Here is a 7194-nt window from a genome sequence, read left to right on the forward strand (position 1 = left end):
TACATTTATCTTTTTAAAATCTCTGTATTGATGTATAACACACAGTAATGTGCATTAATCTTAAGTGGATGGCTGAATGAATTTTTCTATGTGGATACACACATGAAATCACCAGCCAGATCACAAGACATTTCCAGTCGCCCACAAGGCTCCCTCAGGCCACTTCCAATCTATACCACCCAGAGGAAACTGCTGTTCTGACCTCTGTCACTACTGCTTCATTTTTCCTGGTCTTGGATTTTTGTATTTGGCTTCTTCAACTCAATATAATGTCTTTGAAATTCTTCCATTTTGTTGCCGTAACAATAGTTGGTTCTTTACTGCTGTGAGTATACTCTTGTGTGAATATGCTACAATCTATTTATCCATTTTCCTATGGATAGATAATGGATTGTTTCCATTTTGGGGCTACTGTAATAATGGTGTGTGAACATGCTTAAATAAATAATAAAGCCATTAAGAACATTTAAAAATATATGGTTGGATATATGCACTTTTTTCTCCAGGGGAAAACTCTGTGCCCCAGAATTCAATTGCTGGGTCGTAGGGGAGGCAGAACATACAATTTTCTGCTTTAGTAGATATTGACCAACAGTTTTCCAAAGTGGTTGTACCAAATTATACTCCCACCAGTAATGTGTGAGAGTCCCAGTTGCTTCACATGCTCCAATAATTGGTAGTATCAATCTTTTAATTACATACATTCTGGTGGGTGTGGAGTGATGTCTTGTTTTAATTTGCATTTCCCTAATGAGCAATGATGTGGGGCAACTTTGTGTATGTTTTTTTTTACCATTGCTGATTTTTGGGGTTATGTAATTATTGAGGTTTTACCTCATTTTTAAAACTTGGATTTTTAAATTAATTCTAAGGAGGTTCTTTATTATATAAATGTATATATAAAGACAAATTTCTTCTCCTAGTCTGTGGCTTGCCTTTTCACCCTCACAATAGTGTCTTTGATGAACATTCTTAATTTTCGTGAAGTTCAACTTAACAGTTTTATGGCTTATGTTTTTCATCTTCTGTTTAAGAAATCTTTCCGTCATGATGATGTTCTCCTATGCTTTCTTCTAGAAGCTGTTTTGTTTTCCGTTTCATGTTTAGGTATAAGATCTACTTCAAATACACACAATTTCTTAAATCCAGCTCAAAATTTAACTCTTCAGAGGCTCATAGATCTACGTGTGAATTCATTCATGCTTTTAACCACTCATTCATTTAATAAAAAATTTAAGCACCTAACATATGCCAGGCACTTGGGGGAAACCAAAAACAATCAGAATCAACATTTAATTTAAGGAACTTATTTGCTAGTAGGGGAGGGAGTGAGGCTTGAACATGAACAGTATCTAGAAAGTAGTAATTTAGTTGGAAAATAGGATGTAGGCTGATTACTCAAATATACTGCCCAGGGTAACCTCCTCTTGGAACATAGGCAGGTAGAACACATGCTCTACATTCAGTGATCCTGTCTTTAACACCCTTCACTGGTCCCCTTTTACTCCAGGAAATGTCCAAGTCCATGTGCCTGGCCTTGGAGGTGTCCCACCACCTGGCCTTCTCCCTGTTGCCCCTCATTCATTTTCTAGATCCTTATCCTCCTCCATCCCAAACCCGCTACTCTGACCCACCTCATTTCCTGAACAGAAGGAGCTGTTCCATGCTACTAGCTCTTCACATCTCCTTTTCCCTCCTACCTGGACTCCTTCTCCCATGATTTTGGAGCCTGAAAAACTCCTGCTTGCCTCCCCTGCATGACCTCTGTGAAGCCTCTTCTGGTTTCTTCATGTCTCATTGTTTGTGCATTGAAATCTACCTCTTGAGGCAGAAGTCAAGGTTCAAATCTGGCTTCTGTCACTTCCTAGCTCTGTGACCCTGGCTGGGTGTGTTACTTAAACTGCTCAAGCCTCAGGTCCCTCATTGGGAATAACTGTGGTTCCTGCTATATACAATTTTATTAATATGCAGAACGAATGAAATTATCCAGGTATAATTGTGGAGTGCAGTGGGTGGCACATGGTAAGTGCTTGGTAAACGTTACTTTTAAAAAACAGTCATACCCATCACACTAATGACCTTTATCCATTAACATATTGGTCCTTTCACCAAACTGGGAGTTTCTTGAAATCAGAGATCATTTCCTTAATTTTTCTCTGATTGCCTCTTCTACTAGGGCCCATTCGTGGAGTTTGTACTCAGTGCAATCCCCTGTGCAGGGAATTTATGTCTGTTTCCCCAACGAATCCTTGCAACCACCTGCAGGATAAGTATCAGGATCTCCATGTTACGGTTAAATAGACTGAGGCTCACAGAGGTGCAAGCTTGTCCCGTGCTAATGTCCTCCGCTAATTCACGGAGCAGCCGGGATTTCAGATCCTTGCCTCATTGCAAAGTGTGTGAGCCATTCATCACATGTCGCTGCCTCTCTGCATCCCAGCACCTACACAATGAGCTTGGGAAATATTTGATGAATAGAATTGAATCTGATACACCCAGAACCCACCCAAGTGTTTCAGAAAGGATCATGGGTTTATCTGGGCTGCGAAAGGTCTGAACATGACCCTTGAGCTCGAGGTCCAATCAATCCAAGATTGAGAATTTCTGCCAAAGCAGATAGCATCTAGCGCAGCTGACTGTATTCAACTTTCCCTCTTGGGAAACAGTGGTTTCAACATCAATAATTGGTACTTTGCGACTTCAAGGTGTGCTCTTTAATTGACACAATGCTGTCTTTCCAGAGGAACAGGTTGTTACTTTTCACAAAATTTGTCCCATTTAATGAAACTTTGTTTGGTGTCTAATTACCTGCCATTTCTTCTATTGCTTTATTATGGTCCTAAGCTTTTAAAACCGTGTGCCAAAAGTCTTGGGAAGATCCTTTCCAAGGAGAGCCTGGAAGCTAGGCCTGTCCAGCTCTACTCTAAATGTCTTGAGAGCAAGGACCCCATTGTAACCGTCTGTGTCTCCTATGGCACCTGGCTTGGTTAAGCAGGGGTTCAATAACTCTTTGCCAAATTCACCCTCTGTGTACCTGTTTCATCCTGGGCTGTGGGCCAGGCCTTAGGAGGGAGAAAGGAGAAATCAGGTTCAGATCTTGCCCTCCAGGAGCTTCTAATCCAACAAAATATAAGATTCAAACACTAACAACAAACATATGATATGGAAAAATGGGGTGTGAGGTTGAGGGGGTGGGAGAGACCTGCGCTGGGGCACCCCCTCCCCAAAGCATCACTGCACTTAAAGATGGGTGGGAAGTTCTTTGATGTTAAAACAAGTGCAGCTCTAATACAGAGGACACCAAACCTGTGCAGACATTTTCAGGTAAACCACAGATTTCAAGGTGCCGTATTGGGTAGACAGCTCCTCACCTTCCTCCTAGGTGGCCCTCCTTTTGTCCACCATTAGGAGTGCTTTGGTGGGTGACAGTGACAGACATTGCCATTGACATCGGACAGACTCAGATTCTCAGTGCAAGCTCTGCTCCATCCCTTTCCAGCTGTGTGACTTTGATCAAGTGGCCTGAGTTCTCTGAACCTCAGTTTTTTTCATGATTTTTGTGAGGATATTAGTGTTTTATATAAAGCTTTTGTCACATACATGGTAGCTTTTATACTTATTGTGAGGAAATCAATATTTACGGAATGGATGGAGTAGGGAATAAGACAGTCTGTTCCCACATAGCAAGAAAAGGGCTTATATTCCCTTTATCATTAATACTTTGCAATTCTATAGCATTTTGTATGCTCAAAGCACTTTCATATTTACACAAAAATCAAAGACACTAGAGCTATCCCTATTTTACCGATGAGAAAAGTTGAGGCCTCAAGAAACACCTGGAGTCTTGCAAAAATTGAGATTAGCCAGCTACAGATTTGAACCAGCACCTGGTTTGGCACCTTTTAACATAATAGGTTTGTTGTGGGGTAAGGACGAGAAGAAGGAGCAAACCTTTCAGACTCCTGTCTTTCCTTCTGAGCCGTGTGCAGCCTGTTAGTGTCAGCTGTACACCGTCAGCCATGGAATCACAGAGCCCTCGGAGCTGCAGCAGTTAAGAAGTGCTTCCCCTTCCCTGTTGAGAATCTGCTGCAAGCTGTGGATTCTACTCTCCTCGAGAACACACATGCACATGGGAATTCACATGCAGTTTCAGGAAGCCTGTGTGCCCCCTGAAGCCCTCCACTACGCCTCTTCGGGTGCTCCAGACCCCTCTACTATGAACACCCTGAGCCTGACCAACTGCACAAACCACAGACTCATTACCTTCAGACAGACGGCGCAAACAGTATTGTCCAATGTAACAAACCACTGACAGCTTCAGCCAGGGACAACTTAGCATCTCAACTCTGTAATCATTTTAATTCTAAAAGGTTTATCCTTCAACAAATATTCAAAGCCAAAAATTGTCTATTTTCCTCCCAGACTTTCGCAAGTCTCGGTGGAGATGAGAATTGCGGTTATCTGTGTTTTAGAGATCACAATTGCCAGTGTGTGAAGGGAGGGGGGTGGAGACCAGTGACCCTGATAATCCACAGGTTACCTAGAATCGGTTGCCTTCACAACAGGCAATGCCTTCCGTCGCCGTGAAAGCCAAGATCAGCCACGGCAGATAAAGAACCAGACCTGCGGCTGAGAAAGGCTCAGTGAGGCTGCTCGGTTCTTATGTCCATTCAACACATGTGTATCAAGCACCTACCGTGTGCCAGGCACTGTCCTGGGCCCCTAGGATGTATCTGACACTAAAGCAGAGAAAAATCTTTGCTCCATGGAACTTCCATGCTAGTGAGGAAGACAAGTGATACCAATGAACACACTAAGCAAATTATACAGTATATTAGAAGACAAAAAGCTATGAGGGAGAAAGAAAACTTAAGTAGGATAAGGGGATTAGGGTTGTGTATGGTGGAGGAGAAAGTTATAATGTTAAATTGGTGTCAGGAAATCCCCACTGAAAAGATTTGGGTGAGATCTGAAGGAGAGGAGATTAAATAGTACTGAAAGGGCAGAACCAAGATGCTGCCAGCAAGGATACCAAACAGCTAAAATTCATGCATTCACTCAACAAATATTTACTGAGTGCACTGAGAGCTAGGTGCTTGCAGTCATCTGAATAATGGCCCTCAAAGATATCCAGGTCCTGATCCAGGAATCTGTGAGTGTTGCCCTACATGGCAAAGGGGACTTTGCAGATGTGCTTGAGGATCTCGAGACGGGGAGAGTGCTCTGGATTAGCCAGTGGGCTCAATGGATCGTGGGGCCCTTCTAAGAGGGGAGCAGATGGAGATTTGTCTGCAGAAGGGGAGAATGCAACGTGACCGTGGAAGCAGGGGGAGAGGGCTGAGGGATGTGTGCCGGGAGCCGAGGAATGAGGCAGCTAGAAAAATCAAGGGAACAGATTCACCTGTAGAAGTTCCAGAAGGAAGTAGACCTGCTGACACCCTGGTTTTTATCCTTGGAAGACTCATTTTGGACTTCTGACCTCCAGAACTGTTGGAGAATATTTGTGTTGTTGTAAGGCATTTCCAAGTTCAGGGTGGTTTGTTACAGCAGTCGTAGGAAACCCTTGCTCAGGTGAAGAAGGGCTTAAGCACAGCGTTTGGCCCAGCGTGAGTTGTCAATACTCATTAGCTGTTATTATTGTTGTAATTATTATAAAAGGAATGCTCAGTTCCTGCCCTTGCCTGGAGAGGATGCACAGTGTGGGCATCGCCAGCCCTCCCACACTCATTCCAATGGTAATGCAAAGATCCCTGAGCGAGGCCAGGGCCTCTTGCTGGCCCAAGTCCAGTGACAGGCTGAAGACAGCATCAAAATGTCACGATGACCTTCCAGCAAGCCAGGTCTTTCACCAGTCCCAAAGCCACCAGCAGCTCTCCCACCTTCTAACGTGGGGTTGGGGGGTCTACAGGCACATCCGTCACCTTCAATCCTCAGTGGCTGTACTTACACAAAGAAAACACTGGTGACACTGGTAACTCCCACCAGAACGTACACACTTTATCATCCACTCGTGATTTTTTAATTAAAGCGTTTTAATTCCTTTCTCTGTTCAGCTGTTAAATGCTGAGATCCATATTTAGTTTTATAAGCTTCTCCCTGTTTTGTTTTGTTTTGTTTTGTTTTGGCTCATGAATTTTCTGTTTGTCATGGAAATGTAAGAGTGGAATATTAATACATTTCAGTTTAGTTCTGTAATGTCAGGAATTTTTCAAAAAAATTAAAAGATGGACTGGAAAAAAAAAATTGAGCACAGACATGGTGGACTTAACTGAACTTCATCACGACTCAGCGATGAAGACAGAGAAAGTTGTTTAAATCTCTGTTGCAGAAAGAGCCACGGGACTACCACTCACTGGGGCACCCAGCTTGCTTTCCTGGCCTTGAACGGGGGCCTTGCTGGGGCCACCACAGAGTGGCCCTACAACTGCTTCTCTCTGAATAAAGGGAACATCTTCTAGGGCAGTGGTCCCCAACCTTCTTGGCATCAGGGACCATTTTCATGGAAGACAATTTTTCCATGGACCAGGAGGTGGGGCATGGTTTGGGGATGATTCAAGCACATTACATTTATTGTGTACTTTATTTCTATTATTATTACATTGTAATATATAATGAAGTAATTATACAACTCACCATTGGTTGGAGACCCCTGTTCTGGAGAATGATGGAAGGAAAGGGGCTACATTTTTTTTCTACCTGAAAGATTTATCAACCCCAAGTGGTGACTTTTATGCTGGGACAACTGGATATCCATATGCAAAAGAATAAAGTAGTACCCCTACCTCACACCGTACATAAAAATCAACTCCAAATGGATCATAGGCCTACATATAAGGGCCAAAACTGTAGAAGTACTTGAAGAAAACAGGAGTAATTCCTCATGACCATGGGTGAAGCAATGGTTTCTTAGATATGACACCAAAGGCAAAAGCAATAAAAGAAAAATTAGATAAAATGTACTTCATCGAAATAAAAAAAAAACTTTTGTATTTCAGAGAATACCATCAAGAAACTGAAAGGACTACTACAGAGTGGGAGAAAATATTTGAAAATCATATATTCAATAAAAGACTTACATCCACGATACGTAAAGAACTTGCAACTCAACACTAAAATGACAAATACTGCAGTTGAAAAATGGCAAAGGATTTGAGTGGACATTTCTCCAAAGAAGATATACAAATGGTCAATAAG

This window comes from Lemur catta, chromosome 20 (assembly GCF_020740605.2).
Source record: "Lemur catta isolate mLemCat1 chromosome 20, mLemCat1.pri, whole genome shotgun sequence".
Lineage (NCBI taxonomy): Eukaryota > Metazoa > Chordata > Mammalia > Primates > Lemuridae > Lemur > Lemur catta.